This window comes from Heterodontus francisci, chromosome 34, assembly GCF_036365525.1.
Source record: "Heterodontus francisci isolate sHetFra1 chromosome 34, sHetFra1.hap1, whole genome shotgun sequence".
Classification (NCBI taxonomy): domain Eukaryota; kingdom Metazoa; phylum Chordata; class Chondrichthyes; order Heterodontiformes; family Heterodontidae; genus Heterodontus; species Heterodontus francisci.
The window spans coordinates 38501277-38523767 of record NC_090404.1 but is presented as its reverse complement, the minus strand read 5'-3'; the positions used below and the strand labels follow the sequence as shown (position 1 = coordinate 38523767).

Here is a 22491-nt window from a genome sequence, read left to right as displayed (position 1 = left end):
GTCTGTGGGTTACCCATTCCTTATCCTCCTGCATGCTCCTAACCTGTGGTGTGATCACCTCCCTAAACCTGCTAGCCATGTAGTTCTCTGCATTGTGGATGCACCACAGTGACTCCAGCCACTGCTCGAGATCCAAACCCTAGAGCTCAAGCTTGTGCAGCCGGTGACACTTCCTGCAGATGTGTTTGTCCAGGACACACGGTGCATCCTCGACATCCCACATGTCACAAGCTGTGCATTGCACTCAGCCAAGCTGCCGTGCCAGACCTTAACTTAACCGACTATTTAGAAGGAGAAGATCTGACCAGTTACTCAACCAAACAGCTCCTTTCACTGCACAGAAACAAGAACCAAATACTGGAGGACAGAAAAAGTAGAAAAAAGGAGCACCTCCTCTCCCCTTCACTGAACTCACCACTCAGCAAACACATACCTCCAGACTCTGTTTACAATCTGCACTCCTTATCAATCTTTTAGTCATTCTTTGCTGTTTTTCTACATTCTGTCCAACATTCATTGGTCATTGGATAGACATATGGATGAAAATGGAATAGTGTAGGTCAGATGGTCGGCGCAACATCGAGGGCCGAAGGGCCTGCACTGCGCTGTAATGTTCTAATTCTAAAAAAAAAAATTCTAATTCTGATCTGCCACCCACCTTTGTGCAATTATATGCTTTTCCTTTAATTTTGATATGACCTTTAACATTTCTAGTAAACCATCGACAGTGGGTCCTCCCCACTCCGACTCCTGTTCACACTGAGAATCCCAGGGTGGAGAGCTGGGATATCCTGTCTCAAAACACAGTCACAGAGACACAGCATCATTTACAGCACAGAACAAGGCCATTTGGCCCATCAATTCCATGTCAGCTCTCCAGGGAGCAATCCGCTCAGTCCCACTGCCCCACATGAGCCCATAGCCCTGCAAGTTTATTTCCTTCAAGTGACCATCCAGTTTCCTTTGAAAATCATTGATTATTTCCACTTCCACCACACACATTGGCAGCGAGTTCCAGGTCAGAACCACTTGCTGCAGAAGAAGTTCTTCCTCACATTCCTGCTGCAACTCTTCCTCAAAACCTTCAATCTGTGTTCCCTAGTTCTTGTACCATTAGTTCATGGGAACAGTTTTTCTTTGTCTAATTTATCAAAGTCTGTCAGAATCTGGTACATTTCGATGAAATTTTCCCTCAATCTCCTTTGCTCCAAGGAGAACAACCCCAACTTCTCCAACCTACCCTTGTGAACTCTCTGCTGTGTCAGCAGGTGGGATAACTGAGTGAATCCCTTCCCACACAGAGCAGGTGAACGGCCCCTCCCCAGTGTGACTGAGTTAATGAATATCCAGCTTTGATGGAGAACCGAATCCCTTCCCACAGTCCCCACATTTCCATGGTTTCTCCGTGGTGAGGGTGTCCTTGTGTCTCTCCAGGTTGGATGATCAGTTGAAGCCTTGTCCACACACAGAACATGTGTACAGTTTCTCCCCGCTGTGAATGGTGATGTTTTCTCAGGCTGTGTAACTGGTTAAAACTCTTTCCACAGTCAGTCACTGGAACACCCTCACTCGGGTGTGTGTGTGTGTCTCGGTGCTTCTTCAGTCACACTGATGTTTGAAATCTTTTCCCAGGCAGAACAGAAACATTTCTCCTTCCACATTCAAAGGCCGATGATATTCAGGTCCTGATGAATCGAGTGACTGTCAGATCTTGATGCGATGTTTGGTTTGAATTTCCCATCAGTAAATCCTCCCCTTCTAATACCCTGTAAAAGGAGTTTACAAAAGTCAGCACTGTCAGTCCAGGATAGAAATTCAGAACAGACAGTTCTAGTTTCTATGGAACATTCTTTCCTCTCGTTTCCCCCAAACATGTGGTCCATTCAAACTAAAAGAAGCCAAATTAAGCAACAAATTGTAACAGAAGCAAAGGGAACCTTCCCAACTAAACCAGAACATTGCTCCCAGTGTCCACGAGACACTCTGTATCCTGAGGTGTCCACCGGTTGCAGAAGGCCACCCTGGCAAGGACAGGACCAGGGAAGACAGGGCAGCAGCTAAAGTGACACACCCACTTCGAGCATGGTCCCTGTACATCCTGGACCTACACATTGCTTCTCAGCCTGAGCGAGAGGGAGAGAGAGATGGAGAAGGTGAGAACTGAGTGTTTAAATATACAAGATAGATACAAACCTGGGTGGGTTTGGGGTGGATGAGGTGAGGGAGAGGAGGGCATTGGGGGGACTGGGGGGTTTTGGAAGGGCAGGTCATCGAAAGGGCTGTGGGTGTGGGTAGTGTTTTAACCAGGCCCAAGAGCAGGTCCCGGAAAAGATCCTCCAAACTCCCCACCCCACCTCCACACCGAGTGGCCAGAGATTAGGAGAATGGGGTTAAACTGTAACCAAGGCCATTGATAAGGTCCCACAAGGCAGACTGGTCATGAAAATAAAAGCAAAACAGCAAGTTGGAGTCAAAATTGACTCAGAGGCAGGAAGGAAAGAGTAATGGTTGATGAGTGTTTGTGTGACTGGAAGGCTGTTTTCAGTGCGGTTCTACAGGGATCAGTACTCGGTCCTTTGCTTTTTGTTCTATATATCCATGGTTTGTACTTGAATGTAGGGGTTTGATTAAACAGTTTGCAGATGATACAAAAATTGACCATGTGGTTGATAATGAAGAAGAAAGCTGTAAACTGCAGGAATATATCAATGGACTGGTTAGGTGGGCAGAATAGTGACAAATGGAATTCAATCCGGAGAAGTGTGAGGTAATGCATTTGGAGACAGCTAACAAGGCAAGGGAATACACAATAAATGGTAGGATATTGAGAAGTATAAAGGAACAGAGGGACCTTGGAGTGCACGTTCACAGAACCTTGAATATGGCTGGGCAGGTAGATAAGGCGTAAGGGATACTTGCCTTTATTAGCCAAAGCAGAAAATATAAGAGCATGAAGGTTCTGCTGAAAATGTATAAAACACTGGTTAGGACACAGTTGGAGGACTGTGTACAGTTCTGGTCACCGCACTGCAGGAAAGATGTGGTTGTATTAGAGACAGTACAGAGGAGATTTACAAGGATGTTGTCTGGATTGGAGAATTTTAGTTCTGAGGAAATATTGGATAGGTGAGGGTTGTTTTCTTTGGAATAGAGGAGGCTGAAAGGAGACCGAATTGAAGTGCAGAAAATGATGAGGGGTCTAGATAGAGTGGATAGGAAGGACCTATTCCCCTTGGCTGAGGGGTCCATAACCAGGATAACAGTTTTTGGATAAGAGGTAGGAAATTTAAAAGGGATTTGAGGGGAAATGTTTTCAGCCAGAGGGCGGTGGGGATCTGCAACTCACTGCCTGGGAAGGTGGTAGAGGCAGAAAGCTTCAAAACAATTAAAAAGTACTTGGATATGCACGTGAAGTGCCCTAACCTACAAGGGTATTGTTACGACCGAGTGCTCAAGTCAAAGCCCCACAATCAAAATATACAGTTTTGATAGTGGTGGGAGAAACACACTGTTAATTCAGTCCCGTCCCTCACAGATCGCCTGACATTTTAAACATTCCAAATTAAAGAAAGATCCAGCCAAATTGTACCATCTATTAACCCCCGAATAAGGCTAACCAAACCAGGTGTCTTCAGATCAACAAATTAACTGTTTAATTAGAAAAACTAAATTCTTAAACACTACTAACATATAAACATTTAAAACAGAAAAAATAGTGTCTTTGCATATTTATGCTCCTGCTGAAGTGAAACCTTCCTATGTGGAATAGTCCAAGGTTGCTTGGAAGTCTTCACAGCCATCTGAACGGGGGGTGCGGGGGGAGAAAATAAAAGGTTCTTCAACAGTAGAACAGTCCAGTCTAGTTCAGCAGTTGAATTGATGCTGCTCTTTTCCAGCGACAAATTTCAACAATTTCAGTTCAGTCGTGAAAGGAATTGGTTATTTTCTTTTAAGAAAGTAATCTGGCTTGATATCAGAATTCGGGTTTAAATAAACCAAGAGAGAGCTCTCTTTTCCTTCAGTATATGCTGGATGATAATCTGTGTCTGTCTCTGTTAACGGTGTCTCAAAAGCCAGTTTTTCAACTAGTTTCAAATGTCAATTGGAAACAATGTATCTCTCGATCTTCAGTCTGAGTGGCTGTATCCCGGGGCAACGAGAATACATTCTTTGACTCAGTCTCTGGAGCTTGTTGCCTTAAAGCAGCACTGCTCCTTTTCCAGCCTTAAAGGCACACTGCATTCTTCTTGGAAAAAAAAATAGAGGATCATAACACTATGGACCAAGAGCTGGAAAGTGGGATTAGGCTGGATGGCTCCTTGTCAGCCAACGAGGACACGATGGGCCGAATGGCCTCCTTCCGTACTGTAAATTTCCAGGATTCTAATTTGAGTAACAGCCCCTTCAGGTAACGATACAGGGGCTGTAACCTCTTACACTGAATATATACATGGCCCATGGACTCTTAAAGGCTGCAAACATCACATGCAGCCTGAGAGTGGGTGAAGCTGCTTAAAACCCTATTGTCCAGGATGCCCCATCTCCTGGGCACTCGGACCCAGTAGGAAACAGAGTTTGTGAGGTCCTGTTCGCTCACTGTGCCCTCACCAAGATGGCTGTGCTTGCACCCTGATCCCGCCCTGTCCACGATGGCGGCCAGTGACCCCTCTCCCCCGGACCTGTCGCCGCGAGGTAAACACGGGGCCTCTTGGCCTACCCCAGGTGTATATGAAGCCTCCCAGCCCACCCATGGCTCCAATTCCTCCCCTGTACCCACAATCTCCTCTCGCCTCCCAATCCACCTGGTCCATCTCAGTCCATCTCCATTACCTACGCTGGACATGCTCAGTGCACAGTTCGATCCCACGCCAATGCACTCAGCCCCTGTGGTCATTGATAAGGGACTGACCCTGATCACGGGAGTCCTGGGTAATGAATCCTGCACTGAAAGCTCCAAATATTGAATGGATGATTTTGTGTCATCCCATTGAGATCAGGGTCAGAGAGACAATGGAGAAAATTATTAAATAAATTATACAGAAACCCGAGTGCCCGGGACATCAACTATAGTGTGAAGTACACTGGGAATTCTGTTCTTCACCCACATTTGGACTCAGGAATTAGAGGGATGTTTTCATAACTTGTAGTTGACACCAAACTGGATGATAGAACTAATAATGAGGAGGAGTGCATTGAAATCCAGGAAGACAGAAACAGGCTGGCAGACTGGACAGATAAATGGGAAATGAAATTCAACATAGTGAAATGTGAGCTGGTTCATTGTGGGAGGAGGAATAAGGAGGCCAGTTATTGGTTAGAATGTAAGAACTTAAATGGAGCAGAGGAGCAAAGAGATCTGGGAACAGAGTCACATAAATCACCAAAAGGAGCAACACAAGTTGATAAGAGAGCAAAGAAAGAACTGACGTTCTTTTCTAGAGGAATACAATGTAACAGCAGGGAGGGAATGTTAAATTTATAGAGAACCTGACTTAGAAGGACTGTGAGCAGTTCTGGTCTCCAGATTAAAAAAGGATATTGAAGAAAGTGCAGAATAGATTTACAAAGATGTCACCAGAGAGGATGTTACTATCCAGCAAGATTGAGCAGGCTGGGGATCCTTTCTCTGGAAAAGAGAAGACTAGGAGGAGATCTGATAGAGGTCTTTAAAATTATCAGTCAGTCAGAACAAGGGGGCAGCAATATAATACAGACATTAACAGGTCAAATAGAGAACTTTGGAGGAATTTCTCTACTCAGAGAGTGGTGAGAATGTGGAACTCACTGCCATGTGGAGTGGTTGAAGGTGATAACAATGATGTGTTTAAGGGGAGGCTCAATACATTTATGAGGGAGAAGGGAATAGAGGGATATGGGGACAGAGTGGGACAAGGTAATCAGATTGGGAGGAGGCTCATGTGGATTATAAACAGCAGCACAGACTAGTGGGGCTGAACGGCCTGTTTATGGGCTGTAATTCTGTGTACATTCAGCCTGGGTGGATTAATGCTCAGGTTCACTGGGCCCAGGGGTGGATTAATGAAAATTCTGGCTCTATGTTTTAGACGATGCTGCCGAGTACTGCAGGTGATGGAGAAGAGTTTCTCTCTATCTACCCTATCAGTTTCAATTAATATCTTGAAAAGTTTAATCAAATCACCCCTTAATCTTCTGAATTCCAGGGACTACAACCCTCACAGTGAGGTGATTCATTCTGGCAGAAGGAATAGGGAGAGGCAACATACACTTAATGGTCCAGTTCTAAAGAGTTTACAGGGATAGAGGGACCTGAGGGTTCATGTGCAGAGATCACTGAAAGTGGAAGGATGTATTGAGGGAACAGCTGGCAAAGCAAATGGGATCTTGGGCCTCATAAATAGAGGTATTGAACACAAAAGGAAGGAAGTTTTGCTGAACATTTATAAAGCTCTGGTTAGGCCACAACTAGAGTATTGCATCCAGTTCTGGTCACCACACTTTCGGAAGGATGTGAAGGTCCTTGAGAGGGTGCAGAGATTTATCAGAATGGTTCCTGAGATGAGAGAATTTAACTACAAGGTTAGGTTGGAGGAGCTGGTGTTGTTCTCCTTGGAGCAAAGGAGATTGAGGGGAGATCTGATAGAGGTGTTGAAAATGATGACAGGTTAAGATAAGGCAGACCAAGAAAAGCTGTTCCCATTAGCTGATGATACAAGGATTAGTGGACACAGATTCAGGTTTTGAGATACAGGAGGGATGTGAGGAAGCCGTTTTTTTTTACACAGTGAGTGGTAATGACCTGGAACTCACTGCCTACGAGGGTGGTGGAAGTGGAGACGATCAATGATTACAAATGGAAATTGGATAGACACTTGAGGGAAATAAACCTGCAGGACTACGGGAATAGAGATGTAGAGGAAAGGATAGCGAAAATGATTCTCGACAGGGGCGAGAGTAACAGGGTTGTTGTTATGGGGGACTTTAACTTTCCAAATATAGACTGGAAATACTATAGTTCGAGTACTTTAGATGGGTCAGATTTTGTCCAGTGTGTGCAGGAGGGTTTTCTGACACAGTATGTAGACAGGCCAACCAGGGGCGATGCCACATTGGATTTGGTACTGGGTAATGAACCCGGCCAGGTGTTAGATTTAGATGTAGGTGAGCACTTTGGTGATAGTGATCACAATTCGGTTAGGTTTACCTTAGCGATGGGGTGGGACAGGCATATACCGCAGGGCAAAAATTATAGCTGGGGGAAAGGAAATTATGATGCGATTAGGCAAGATTTAGGATGCGTAGGATGGGGAAGGAAACTGCAGGGGATGGGAACAATCGAAATGTGGAGCTTATTCAAGGAGCAGCTACTGCGTGTCCTTGATAAGTATGTACCTGTGAGGCAGGGAGGAAGTTGTCGAGCGAGGGAGCCGTGGTTTGCTAAAGAAGTTGAAGCGCTTGTCAAGAGGAAGAAGGCAGCTTATGTTAGGATGAGACGTGAAGGCTCAGTTAGGGCGCTTGAGAGGTACAAGCTAGGCAGGAAGGATATAAAGGGAGAGCTAAGAAGAGCAAGGAGAGGACACGAGAAGTCATTGGCGGATATGATCAGGGAAAACCCTAAGGCTTTCTATAGGTATATCAGGAATAAAAGAATGACTAGAGTTAGATTAGGGCCAATCAAGGATAGTAGTGGGAAGTTGTGTGTGGAATCAGAGGAGATAGGGGAAGTGTTAAATGAATATTTTGCGTCAGTATTTACAGTGGAGAAAGAAAATGTTGTCGAGGAGAATACTGAGATTCAGGCTACTAGGCTAGATGGGATTGAGGTTCATAAGGAGGAGGTGTTTTCAATTTTGGAAAGTGTGTAAATAGATAAGTCCCCTGGGCCAGATGGGATTTATCCTAGGATTCTCTGGGAAGCTAGGGAGGAGATTGCAGAGCCTTTGTCCTTGATCTTTATGTCGTCATTGTCGACAGGAATAGTGCCGGAAGACTGGAGGATAGCAAATGTTGTCCCCTTGTTCAAGAAGGGGAATAGAGACAGCCCTGGTAATTATAGACCTGTGAGCCTTACTTCGGTTGTGGGTAAAATGTTGGAAAAGGTTATAAGAGACAGGATTTATAATCATCTTGAAAAGAATAAGTTCATTAGCGATAGTCAGCACGGTTTTGTGAAGGGTAGGTCGTGCCTCACAAACCTTATTGAGTTTTTCGAGAAGGTGACCAAACAGGTGGATGAGGGTAAAGCAGTGGATGTGGTGTATATGGATTTCAGTAAGGCGTTTGATAAGGTTCCCCACGGTAGGCTATTGCAGAAAATATGGAAGTATGGGGTTGAAGGTGATTGAGAGCTTTGGATCAGAAATTGGCTAGCTGAAAGAAGACAGAGGGTGGTGGTTGATGGCAAATGTTCATCCTGGAGTTTAGTTACTAGTGGTGTACCGCAAGGATCTGTTTTGGGGCCACTGCTGTTTGTCATTTTTATAAATGACCTGGAAGAGGGTGTAGAAGGGTGGGTTAGTAAATTTGCGGATGACACTAAGGTCGGTGGAGTTGTGGATAGTGCTGAAGGATGTGCTAGGGTACAGAGGGACATAGATAGGCTGCAGAGCTGGGCTGAGAGATGGCAAATGGCGTTTAATGCGGAAAAGTGCGAGGTGATTCACTTTGGAATGAGTAACAGGAATGCAGAGTACTGGGCTAATGGGAAGATTCTTGGTAGTGTAGATGAACAGAGAGATCTTGGTGTCCAGGTGCATAAATCCCTGAAGGTTGCTACCCAGGTTAATAGGGCTGTTAAGAAGGCATATGGTGTGTTAGCTTTTATTAGTAGGGGGATCGAGTTTCGGAGTCACGAGGTCATGCTGCAGCTGTACAAAACTCTGGTGAGACCGCACCTGGAGTATTGCGTGCAGTTCTGGTCACCGCATTATAGGAAGGATGTGGAAGCTTTGGAAAAGGTGCAGAGGAAATTTACTAGGATGTTGCCCGGTATGGAGGGAAGGTCTTACGAGGAAAGGCTGAGGGACTTGAGGTTGTTTTCGTTGGAGAGAAGGAGGAGGAGAGGTGACTTAATAGAGACATATAAGATAATCAGAAGGTTAGATAGGGTGGATAGTGAGAGTCTTTTTCCTCGGATGGTGATGGCAAACACGAGGGGACATAGCTTTAAGTTGAGGGGTGATAGATATAGGACAGATGTCAGTGGTAGTTTCTTTACTCAGAGAGTAGTAGGGGCGTGGAACGCCCTGCCTGCAACAGTAGTAGACTCACCAACTTTAAGGGCATTTAAGTGGTCATTGGATAGACATATGGATGAAAATGGAATAGTGTAGGTCAGATGGTTTCACAGGTCTGCGCAACATCGAGGGCCGAAGGGCCTGTACTGCGCTGTAATGTGCTAATTCTAATTCTAAAAAAAAAAGAGTGGGGGAATGGGACTGACCGGTTTGTTCCACAGAGAGCTGGGATGGAATCAAAAAGCTCAATGTCCTCCTTCTGTGCTGTAATGACTGATTCACTTGTGTAATGTCTCCTCGTAATTTAACCCTTCGAGTCCAGGTATTATTCAGGTAAATCTACACTGCACTCCCTCCAAGGCCATTATATCCTTCCGAAGGTGTGGTGCCCAGAACTGAACACAATACTCCAGGTGTGGTCCAACCAGGGCTTTGTGTATCTCAGTGCTTTTCCAGTCTCACTGATACCTGAAATCTTTTCCCACAGACAGAACAGACAAACCTTTCTCCTTCCACATTCAAAGGCCGATGATATTCAGGTCCTGATGTATCGAGTGACTCTGTCAGATCTTGATGTGATGTTTGGCTCGAGATTCCCCATCTGCACATCCCCTGCTTCTAAGCCCCTGTAAAAGGAGTTTACAAAAACCATCACTGTCAGTCCAGGATAGAAATTCACAACATTCTCTCCTCCTGCTTCCTGGCCCAGGATGACTGTCCATGCACCCTGCTGTACATTGTCCTGAGGGAGGCCACACACCAGCCTGGATTCACGTCTGCGGCTGCAGAAACGCCTGTGTATTCCCCGATCAAATCTCCTATCACTATTGCTCATTCAGTCAGCTTTGTGACCCTCTGTGAAGCTGATCCAACTGTGCTGCCATGGCCTTGACTCTGGCTGCACTCCTTAGATGAACCATCACTTTCATCAGTATTCAGAACTGAATACTGGTTGGAGAGTGAGATGCACTCAGGGTTCTCCTGCATTCCCTGTCTGTTTCTTCTTGACTGTCAGTTGGCCACCCATTGCCTCTCTCCCTGCATACTCTTAAGCTGCAGGGTGACCATATCTATAAACGTGCTGTCCACAAATCTCTCACCTCATGGATGCACCGCAGTGACACCAGCTGCAGTTCATGCTCCGAAAACCGGAGCTCGAGCTGCTGCAACTTGTTTTATCTTCATCCATGTGATGTGGGTGTTGCTGGCTCGGCCAGTATTTATTGTCCATCCCAAACTGCCCTTGACAACTGAGAGGCTCGCTCGGCCATTTCAGAGGGCATTTCAGAGTCAGCCACATTGCTGTAGATCTGGAGTCACATGTCGGCCAGACCAGGTAAGGACAGCAGATTTCCCATCTCATGAACCAGATGGCTTTTTAATTGCAGATTTATTAATTGAATTTAAATGTCACCATCTGCCGTGGTGGGATTCGAACCCATGTTCCAGTGACATTACCCCGATGTCACCACCTCCCCCAATGATACTTCCTACACAAATGGTTATCTGGAGTTGGCACATTACACAGGATGTGCAGTCCAGAGGTCGGAGCAGCCCCACCATTGGCAGGAATTTGGGACTTGTAACTGCAAAGGCTTTTGTTATCAAAAAGGACTGTGTAATGTATCAGTGTGGTGTGAGATAGTCAAGTGTTGAATAAGTAAAGAAAATATCTTTGGAAATAGCTGACACCACAATTTACAATCAAAGTGCTATTCAGATAATTGGGGATTTCTTTTAGTTTAGTTATTAGAACAAAAGACTGAAAATGTGAAATCTTGTGTAATTTATTAGTGTGGTCTGGGGATTCATATCTCATATTTTTCATATTGACAATCTCTGAGGTCTTAACAACTGGAAAGTGGGATGAACAGATACAATGGGCGGAATGGCCTCCTCCTGTGCTGGAAATAGTCAGAGAGTTATACAGCACAGAAACAGGCCCTTCGGCCCATCGTGTCTGTGCCGGCCATCAAGCACCTCACTATTCGAATCCCATTTTCCAGCACTTGGCCCATAGTCTTGTCTGCTATGGTGTTTCAAGTGCTCATCTAAATACTGGTTAAATGTTGTGAGGGTTCCTGCCTCTACCACCTCTTCAGGCAGTGCTTTTCAGATTCCAACCACCCTCTAGGTGAAATTTTCTTTCCACAAATCCTCTCTAAACCTGCTGCCCCTTACCTTAAATCTATGCCCCCTGGTTATTGACACCTCCACTAATGGAAAAAGTTTCTTCCTATCTAACCTATCAATGCCCCTCATCAATTTGAATACCTCAATCATGTCCCCCTTCAGCCTTCTCTGCTCAAATGAAAACAACACCAGCCTTTTCAATCTCTCTTCATACCTGAAATGCTCCAGCCGATTCAACATCCTGGTGAACCTCCTCTGCACCCTCTCCAGTGCAACCACATCCTTCGGATAGTGTGGTGCCCAGAACTGTACACAGTACTCCAGCTGTGGCCGAACTAGTGTTTTATACAGCTCCATCATAACCTTCCTGCTGTTACATTCTATGCCTCAGCTGATAAAGGCAAGTATCCCATATGCCTTCCTAACCACCTTATCTACCTGTGCTGCTGCCTTCAGTCATCTATGGACAAGTACACCAAGGTCCCACTGACCCTCTGTACTTCCTGGGGTCCTCCCATCCATTGCATATTCCCTTGCCTTGTTAGTCCTCCCAAAATGCATCACCTCACACTTCTCAGGATTAAATTCCATTTGCCACTGCTCTGCCCATCTTACCAGCCCATCTATATTGTCCTGTAATCTAAGGCTTTCCTCCTCACTATTTACAACACCACCAATTTTCGTGTCATCTGCGAATTTACTTATCATGCCTCCTATATTCACGTCTACATCATTACTGTACACTACAAACAGCAAGGGTCCCAGTACCGATCCCTGTGGTACACCACTGACTCAGGTTTCCACTCGCAAAAACAATCCTCGACCATCACCCTCTGCCTCCTGCCACTAAGCCAATTTGGATCCAATTTGCCAAATTGCCCTGGATCCCATGGGCTCTGACCTTCTTAACCACTCTCCCATGTGGGACCTTATCAAAAGCTTACTGAAGTCCATGCAGACTACATCAACTGCTTTACCCTCATCTACACACCTCGTCACTGCCGTGAAAAATTCAATCAAGTTAGTTAGACACGATCTCCCCCTGACAAAGCCATGTTGACTATCCCTGATTAATCCCTGCCTCTCCATGTGGAGATTAATCCTGTCCCTCAGAATTTTTCCCAATATTTTCCCAACCACTGATGTTAGATTCACTGGCCTGTCAGTACCTGGTTTATCCCTGCTACCCTTCTTGATAATGGCACCACATTCGTAGTCCTCCAGTCCTCTGGTACCTCTCCTGTGACCAGAGAGGATCTGAAAATTTATGTCAGAGCCCTTGCTATCTCCTCCCTTGCCTCACATAACAGCCTGGGATACATCTCATCTGGGACTGGGAATTTATCCACTTTTAAGCCCGTTAAAACAGCTAAGACTTCCTCACATTCAATGCTAATATGTTCAAGTGTATCACAATCCCCCTCCCTGATCTCTACACCTACATCATCCTTCTCCATCGTGAACAGATGCAAAGTAATCATTTAAAACCTCACCTATGTCCTCTGGCTCCACACACAGATTGGCACTTTGGTCCCTAATGGGCCCCACTCTTTCACTGCTTATCCTCTTGCCCTTAATATACTTAGAAAATGCCTCAGCATTTTCCTTGATCTTGCCCGCCAGTGTTTTTTCATGCCCCCTCTTTGCTCTCCTAATTACTTTTCTTTGTACCCCCGCTACACTTTCTATCCTCCTCCAGTACCTCCGCTGTTTTCAGCACGTTGAATCTGCCAGAAGCCTCCTTTTTTTTTTTCCCTGATCCAATCCTCGCTATCCCTTGACATCCAGGGTTCCCTGGACTTGTTGGTCCGACCCTTCACCTTTACGGGTACATGTTGCCTCTGAACCTTCACTATTTCCTCTTTGACTCCCACTGGTCTGATGTAGACTTTCCGACAAGTAGCTGCTCCCAGTTCACTTTGGCCAGATCCTGTTTTATCATATTGAAATTGGCCTTCCCCCAATTCAGTACTTTTATTTCCAGCCCGCCTTTGTCTTAGAGTTATGGTCACTATCCCCGAAATGCACCCCCACTGACACTTCTACAACTTGTCCAGCATCATTCCCTAGGATTAGGTTCAGTACTGCGCCTTTTCTTGTTGGACTTTCTATGTACTGGCTCAAAAAAGTCTCCTGTATATATTTTAAGAATTCCGCCCTCTTTAAGTCTTTTACACTGAGACCATCCCAGCTGATATTAGCTAAGTTGAAATCCTCTCCTATTATTACTCCATTATTTTTACACCTCTCTGAGATTTGCCTACATATCTGCTCCTCTATCTCTCCCTGACTGTTTGGAGGCCTGCAGTACACACCCAGCCAAGTGATTGCCCCCTTTTTGTTTTTAGGTTTGACTCATCTGGCCTCATTTGAAGAACCTTCTCAGATATCATCCCTCCTTACTGCAGTAATTGACTCCTTCATCAACAGAGCAATGCGACCTCCTCTTTTATCCCTTCTCCTGTCATACCTGAAGATTCTATAGCCTGGAATATTGAGCTGCCAGTCCTGCCCTTCCCTCAACCATGTCTCTGTGATAGCAACAATATCATAATCCCATGTGCTAATCAAAGCCCTCAATTCATCTGTCTTGCATTAAAATAAATGCAATCCAGCCTTGCATTTGTCACTTGTGCCTTAACAGGTCTATATTTGCTCTGCCGAACAGACTGACTCAGTTTCTCTGCTATATTTGACTGAGCATCACCCGCTCCTATACCTCCACTCTGTATCCCATTCCTCTGCCAAATGTGTTGAAACTGCCCCCAACAGCACTCGTAAACCTCCCAGCAAGGATGTTCGTCCAACTTGTACAGGTCCCACCTTTGCCAGATACAGACCCAGTGATCCAGGAAGCTAAAGCCCTCCCTCCTGCACCATCTCTTCAGCCACGCATTCATCTGCTCTATCCTCCTATTCCTATACTCACTAGCATGTGGCACTGGAGTAATCCAGAGATTACAACCTTTGAGGTCCTGCTTTTTAATCTGCTACCGAGCTCCCTAAATTCTTGTTTCAGGTCTTCATCCTCTTTTTACCTCCGTTTTTGGTACCAATGTGTTCCACAACCTCTGACTATTCGCCACCCCCCACCCCCCCACCTTCAGAATGTCCTGCAGCCGCTCCATGACTACCTTGACCCAAGCACCAGGGAGGCAACATACCATCCTGAAGTCATGTTTGTCGCCACAGAAATGCCTATCTGTTTCCCTTACGATAGAATCCATTATCAGTATAGTTCTTCCAGACCTTTTCCTCCCCTGCTGTGCAGCAGAGCCATGCGTGGTAACACAAACTTGGCTGTTGCTGCTTTCCGCTGGGAGGTCATTCCCCCCAACAGTATCCAAAGTGGTCTATCTGTTTGAGAGGGGGATGGCCACAGGGGACTCCTGCACTACCTGCCTGCGCCTACCACTCCATCTGGTGGTCACCCATCTCATTTCTGCCTGTGCAGCCATTACCTGCAGTGTGACCACCTCTCTAAACGTGCTATCCACAATGTCCTCAGCATCGCGGATGCTCCACAGTGAATCCACCTGCAGCTCCAGCTCCATAATGCGGGTAGTCAGTAGCTGCAGCTGGATCCACTTCCTGCACACATGGTCGTCAGGGACACTGGAAGCATCTCTGATTTCCCACATCGCGCAGGAGGAGCACATCATGGGGCTGAGCTCTCCTGCCATGACTTACCTTTAGATTAATTAGTTACTCCCTTTAAAAAATATTAATTACACGAGAGGCTTGTTCTACTCCAAACACTACCCATGACAATCTAAATTACTCGAATTGAAAAAAAACACACTCTCAGAACTCACTTTATCACTCGAGGTCTTTTTTCAAACAAAAAACAACTTTGCCCTTATTTTTTTAAAGCTAATTAAATTGACTAACAGTTGTTACTTAACCAACCAATCACAAACAAAGAATTGTGATATCGTTCCAAGTCAGGATCGTGAGTGACTTGGAGGGGAACTTGCAGGTGGTGATGTCCCAATGTGTCTGTTGTCTTTGTCCTTCAAAGAGGAACAGGTCACGTGTTTGGAACAAAGCACAAAGAGAACAAAGAACAGTTCAGCACAGGAACAGGCCATTCGGCCCTCCAAGCCTGCGCCGATCTTGATGCCTGCCGAAACTAACAACTTCTGCACTTCCGGGGCCCATATCCCTCTATTTCCTTCCTATTCATATATTTGTCAAGATGTCTCTCAGACATCGCTATCGTATCTGCTTCCACCACCTCCCCTGGCAGCAAGTTCCAGGCACTCACCACCCTCTGTGTAAAAAACTTGCCTCGCACATCCCCTCTAAACTTTGCCCCTTGCACCTTAAACCTATGTCCCCTAGTAACTGACTCTTCCACCCTGAGAAAAAGCTTCTGACTATCCACTCTGTCCATGCCACTCATAACTTTGTAAACCTCTATTATGTCGCCCCTCCACCTCCGTCGTTCCAGTGAAAACAATCCGAGTTTTTCCAACCTCTCCTCATAGCTAATGCCCTCCAGACCAGGCAACATCCTGGTGAACCTCCTCTGTACCCTCTCCAAAGCCTCCACGTCCTTCTGGTAGTGTGGTGACCAGAATTGCACGCAATATTCTAAGTGTGGCCTAACTAAGGTTCTGTACAGCTGCAGCATGACTTGCCAATTTTTACACTCTATGCCCCGACCGATGAAGGCAAGCATGCCGAATGCCTTCTTGACTGCCTTATCCACCTGCGTTGCCACTTTCAGTGACCTGTGGACCTGGACGCCCAGATCTCTCTGCCTGTCAATACTCCTAAGGGTTCTGCCATTTACTGTATCCCTCCCACCTGTATTAGATCTTCCAAAATGCATTACCTCACATTTATCCGGATTAAACACCATCTGCCATTTCTCCACCCAAGTCTCCAACCGATCTACATCCTGCTGTATCCTCTGACAATCCTCATCATTATCCGCAACTCCACCAACCTTTGTGTCGTCCGCAAACTTACGAATCAGACCAGCTACATTTTCCTCCAAATCATTTATATATACTACAAACAGCAAAGGTCCCAACATTGATCCCTGCGGAACACCACTGGTCACATCCCTCCATTCAGAAAAACACCCATCCACTGTTACCCTCTGTCTTCTATGACCGAGCCAGTTCTGTATCCATCTTGCCAGCTCACCTCTGATCCCGTGTGACTTCATCTTTTGCACCGGTCTGCCATGCGGGACCTTGTCAAAGGCTTTACTAAAGTCCATATAGACAACATCCACCGCCCTTCCTTCATCAATCATCTTCGTCACTTCCTCAAAAAACTCAATCAAATTAGTAAGACACAACCTCCCCTTCACAAAACCATGCTGACTCTCGCTAATAAGTGCGTTTGTTTCCAAATGGGAGTAAATCCTGTCCCTAAGAATCCTCTCCAATAGCTTCCCTACCACTGACGTAAGGCTCACCGGCCTAAAATTTCCTGGATTATCCTTGCCACCCTTCTTAAACAAAGGAACAACATTGGCTATTCTCCAGTCCTCTGGGACCTCACCTGTAGCCAATGAGGATGCAAAGATTTCTGTCAAGGCCCCAGCAATTTTTTCCCTTGCCTCCCTCAGTATTCCAGGGTAGATCCCATCAGGCCCTGGGGACTTATCTACCTTAATGCTTTGCAAGACACCCAACACCTCCTCCTTTTTGATAATGAGATGACTGAGACTATCGGCACTCCCTTCCCTAGGCTCATCATCCACCAAGTCCTTCTCCTTGGTGAATACTGATGCAAAGTACTCATTTAGCACCTCGCCCATTTCCTCTGGCTCCACGCATAGATTCCCATCTCTGTCCTTGAGTGGGCCAACCCTTTGCCTGGTTACCCTCTTGCTCTTCATATATGCATAAAAAGCCTTGGGATTTTCCTTAATCCTGTTTGCCATTGACTTTTCATGCCTCCTTTTAGCCCTCCTAACTCCTTGCTTAAGTTCCTTCCTACTGTCTTTATATTCCTCAAGTGCTTCATCTGTTTCGAGCCTTCCAGCCCTGACAAATGCTTCTTTTATCGTTTTGATTTGGCTCACAATATCCCGTGTTATCCAACCTTCCCGAAACTTGCCAAACTTGTCTTTCTTCCTCACAGGAACATGCTGGTCCTGGATTCTAATCATCTGACGTTTGAAAGACTCCCACATGTCAGATGTTGATTTACCCTCAAACAGCCGCCCCCAATCTAAATTTGTCAGTTCCTGCCTAATATTGTTATAATTAGCCTTCCCCCAATTTAGCACCTGCACCCGAGGACTACTCTTATCCTTATCCACAAGTACCTTATAACTTATGGAATTATGGTCACTGCTCCCGAAATGCTCCCCCACTGAAACTTCGACCACCTGGCCGGGCTCATTCCCCAATGCCAGGTCCAGAATGGCCCCATCCCTAGTTGGACCATCTACATACTGTTTCAAGAAGCCCTCCTGGATGCTCCTCACAAATTCTGCCCCATCCAAGCCCCTAGCATTAAGTGAGTCCCAGTCAATATTGGGGGAAGTTAAAATCACCCACCACTACAACCCTGTTACCTTTACATCTTTCTAAAATCTGTCTACATATCTGCTCCTCTACCTCCCGCTGGCTGTTGGGAGGCCTGTAGTAAACACCCAACATCATGACTGCACCCTTCCTATTCCTGAGCTCCACCCATATTGCCTTGCTGCATGACCCCTCTGAGGTGTCCTCCCGCAGTACAGCTGTGATATTCTCCTTAACCAGTAATGCAACTCCCCCACCCCTTTTACATCCCCCTCTATCCCACCTGAAGCTTCTAAAGCCTGGAACAATTAACTGCCAATCCTGACCTTCCCTCAACCAAGTCTCTGTAATAGCAACATCATATTTCCAAGTACTAATCCAAGCTCTAAGTTCATCTGCCTTACCCGTTATACTTCTCGCATTGAAACAAATGCACTGCAGACCATCAGTCCCGCTGTGCTCAGCAACATCTCCCTGCCTGCTCTACCTCTTAGTCCTACTGGCCTTATTTACTATGTCCTCCTCATTTACTTCACTAGCTGTCCTACTGCTCTGGTTCCCACCTCCCTGCCACACTAGTTCAAACCCTCCCGAATGACACTGGCAAACCTTGCAGCCAGGATATTAGTGCCCCTCCAGTTTAGATGCAACCCGTCCTTCTTGTGCAGGTCCCATCTGTCCCTGAAGAGAGCCCAATGGTCCAGATATCTGAAACCCTCCCTTCTACACCAGCTGCTCAGCCACGTGTTTAGCTGCACTATCTTCCGATTTCTAGCCTCACTGGCACGTGGCACAGGGAGTAATCCAGAGATTACAACCCAAGAGGTCCTGTTTTTTAACTTACTATTTAACTCCCTAAACTCCCCCTGCAGGACCGCATCACTCTTCCTGCCTATGTCATTGGTACCGATGTGTATCACAACCTCTGGCTGTTCACCCTCCCCCTTCAGAATGCCCTCTGTCCGTTCAGAGACATCCTTGACCCTGGCACCAGGGAGGCAACATAACATCCTGGAGTCTCTTTCACTTCCACAGAAGCGCCTAGCTGTGCCCCTGACTATAGAGTCCCCTATAACTATTGCTCTTCTGCGCTTTGTCCATCCCTGCTGAACAACAGTGCCAACCGTGGTGCCACTGCTCTGGCTGCTGCTGTTTTCTCCTGATAGGCCACCCCCACAACAGTATCCAAGACGGTATACTTGTTAGAGAGGGGGATAGCCACAGGGGATTCCTGCACTGACTGCCTCCGCCTTCTAGCAGTCACCCATCTATCTGCCTGCACTTTGGGTGTAACCACTTCTCTAAAACTCCCGTCCATGACGCTTTCCGTCACCTTGAAAATTTCCCGTGATATCACTCTAAGTCCTTTTTTTCCATCTTTCGAGTCTCAGCGCACGCCGAGAGACACAGGGAGCATGTCGCCGCTCTGGATCAGCTTCCTCACAGGTCCGCCAGTCGTCGCTCCGCTCCCAGGTAAGTAAGGGCCTCGAGCCCCGATCTTTACTTATTAGAACATTACAGCGCAGTACAGGCCCTTCAGCCCTCGATGTTGCGCCGACCTGTGAAACCATCTGACCTACACGATTCCATTTTCATCCATATGTCTATCCAATGACCACTTAAATGCCCTTCAAGTTGGCGAGTCTACTACTGTTGCAGGCAGGGCGTTCCACGCCCCTACTACTCTCTGAGTAAAGAAACTACCTCTGACATCTGTCCTATATCTATCACCCCTCAACTTAAAGCTATGTCCCCTCGTGTTTGCCATCAACATCCGAGGAAAAAGACTCTCACTATCCACCCTATCTAACCTTCTGATTATCTTATATGTCTCTATTAAGTCACCTCTCCTCCTCCTTCTCTCCAACGAAAACAACCTCAAGTCCCTCAGCCTTTCCTCGTAAGACCTTCCCTCCATACCAGGCAACATCCTAGTAAATCTCCTCTGCACCCTTTCTAAAGCTTCCACATCCTTCCTATAATGCAGTGACCAGAACTGCACGCAATACTCCAGGTGCGGTCTCACCAGAGTTTTGTACAGCTGCAGCATGACCTCGTGGCTCCGAATCTCGATCCCCCCACGAATAAAAGCTAACACACCATATGCCTTCTTAACAACACTATTAACCTGGGCAGCAACCTTCAGGGATTTATGCACCTGGACACCAAGATCTCTCTGTTCATCTACACTACCAAGAATCTTCCCATTAGCCCAGTACTCTGCATTCCTGTTACTCCTTCCAAAGTGAATCACCTCACACTTTTCTGCATAAAACTCCATTTGCCATCTCTCAGCCCAGCTCTGCAGCCTATCTATGTCCCTCTGCACCCTACAACATCCTTCGGCACTATCCACAACTCCACCGACCTTAGTGTCATCCGCAAATTTACTAACCCACCCTTCTACACCCTCTTCCAGGTCATTTATAAAAATGACAAACAGCAGTGGCCCCAAAACAGATCCTTGCAGTACACCACTGGTAACGAAACTCCAGAATGAACATTTGCCATCAACCATCACCCTCTGTCTTCTTTCAGCTCGCCAATTTCTGATCCAAAGCTCTAAATCACCTTCAACCCCATACTTCCATATTTTCTGCAATAGCCTCCCATGGGGACCCTTATCAAACGCCTTACTGAAATCCATATACACCACATCCACTGCTTTACCCTCATCCACCTGCTGGTCACCTTCTCGAAAAACTCAATAAGGTTTGTGAGGCACGACCTGCCCGTCACAAAACCATGCTGACTATCGCTAATGAACTTATTCTTTTCAAGATGATTATAAATCCTGTCTCTTATAACCTTTTCCAACATTTTACCCACAACCGAAGTAAGGCTCACAGGTCTATAATTACCAGGGCTGTCTCTACTCCCCTTCTTGAACAAGGGGACAACATTTGCCATCCTCCAGTCTTCCGGCACTATTCCTGTCGACAATGATGACATAAAGATCAAGGACAAAGGCTCTGCAATCTCCTCCCTAGCTTCCCAGAGAATCCTAGGATAAATCCCATCTGGCCCAGGGGACTTATCTATTTTCACACTTTCCAAAATTGATAACACCTCCTCCTTGTGAACTTCAATCCCATCTAGCCTAGTAGCCTGAATCTCAGTATTCTCCTCGACAACATTTTCTTTCTCTACTGTGAATACTGACGCAAAATATTCATTTAACACTTCCCCTACCTCCTCTGGTTCCACACACAACTTACCACTAGATTAGATTATGATTAGATTAGAGATACAGCACTGAAACAGGCCCTTCGGCCCACCGAGTCTGTGCCGAACATCAACCACCCATTTATACCAATCCTACACTAATCCCATATTCCTACCAAACATCCCCACCTGTCCCTATATTTCCCTACCACCTACCTATACTAGTGACAATTTATAATGGCCAATTTACCTATCAACCTATCCTTGATTGGCCCTAATCTAACTCTAGTCATTCTTTTATTCCTGATATACCTACAGAAAGCCTTAGGGTTTTCCCTGATCCTATCCGCCAATGACTTCTCGTGTCCTCTCCTTGCTCTTCTTAGCTCTCCCTTTAGATCCTTCCTGGCTAGCTTATAGCCTGCCATGTTTTCTGTTTACTATCGCACAGGATGTGCACTGCAGAGGTTGGAGCAGCCCTGCAATTCCTCTGGCTATTGGATAATAAACTTGCAACTCCAAGCGGCGCAGTGGTTAGCACCACAGCCTCACAGCTCCAGTGATTCTGGGTACTGTCTGTGCGGAGTTTGCAAGTTCTCCCTGTGACGGCGTGGGTTTCTGCTGGGTGCTCCGGTTTCCTCCCACAGCCAAAGATTTGCAGGTTGAAAGGTAAATTGGCGATTGTAAATTGCCACTAGTGTTGGTAGGTGGTCGGGGAATTGAGGGGATGTGGTAGGAATATGGGATTAATGTAGGATTAACATAAATGGCTGGTTGATGGTCGGCACAGACTCGGTGGGTAGAAGGGCCTGTTTCAGTGCTGTATCTCTAAATAAATAAATAATAAACCTCAATACTTAAAAATAAAAGACGACTCACCGGCTACTCACTTCCCTTCTATTGGTCAGTTAAATCTCAGGAAGCTGCCCCTTATTCTGATGAAAACTGGAATGTTTAATTTCCAGCTCCTTGGACAAACTTCCTAACTTTGGAGAAAGTGAAACAAAGTTCCAAAACTTACCAGCCAATCAACTCACAGGCTTCCTGACTCGGTGGAAATGGGAGAAGAAACTGGGAAGTGGCGGCTCGGATAGAGAAATCGCTGCACCATCACTTCAATGCGGCCCCTCTGGCCTCCCCGGGGCTCTCGCCGCACGTCCGCCGAACCCGGCGGCTCTGATTCGGGGCCTGAGAGCCGTTGAAACTCGGTGTTGCAGTGGCTGCGCTCAACTTCCGGGAGCCGCACCACGCACGCTCGACTCAGACAAGCGGACTCCGTGGGGCGGAGTTTTCTGACGCCAGCGTGTTGCGGTTCTTGGGGTGGAGATAGGCCGTATTTCTGCGCGCGGTGCATTCTGGCCAGTATAGGCTGCCATTTACCAGTCGGAGAATGGACGGGAAGTTCATGTTTTATACTCAGAAAAATAAAATGGTACAAAACAGAGAACATATATTAACGACGCGTTTGCTGGCAACGTAACCAA

General features: G+C 46.3%; 1 long non-coding RNA gene across 1 annotated transcript; it reads right to left on the bottom strand.

Annotated features, from left to right (window-relative positions):
• Positions 1–658: 658 nt before the first annotated feature.
• On the bottom strand, positions 659–22257 carry LOC137348524 (uncharacterized). Its single transcript, XR_010969126.1, has 3 exons — positions 22029–22257; positions 9718–9841; positions 659–1766 (listed from the first exon to the last, which is right to left on the bottom strand). It is a non-coding gene; the product is annotated as an uncharacterized lncRNA (long non-coding RNA).
• Between the last annotated feature and the right edge of the window lie 234 nt (positions 22258–22491).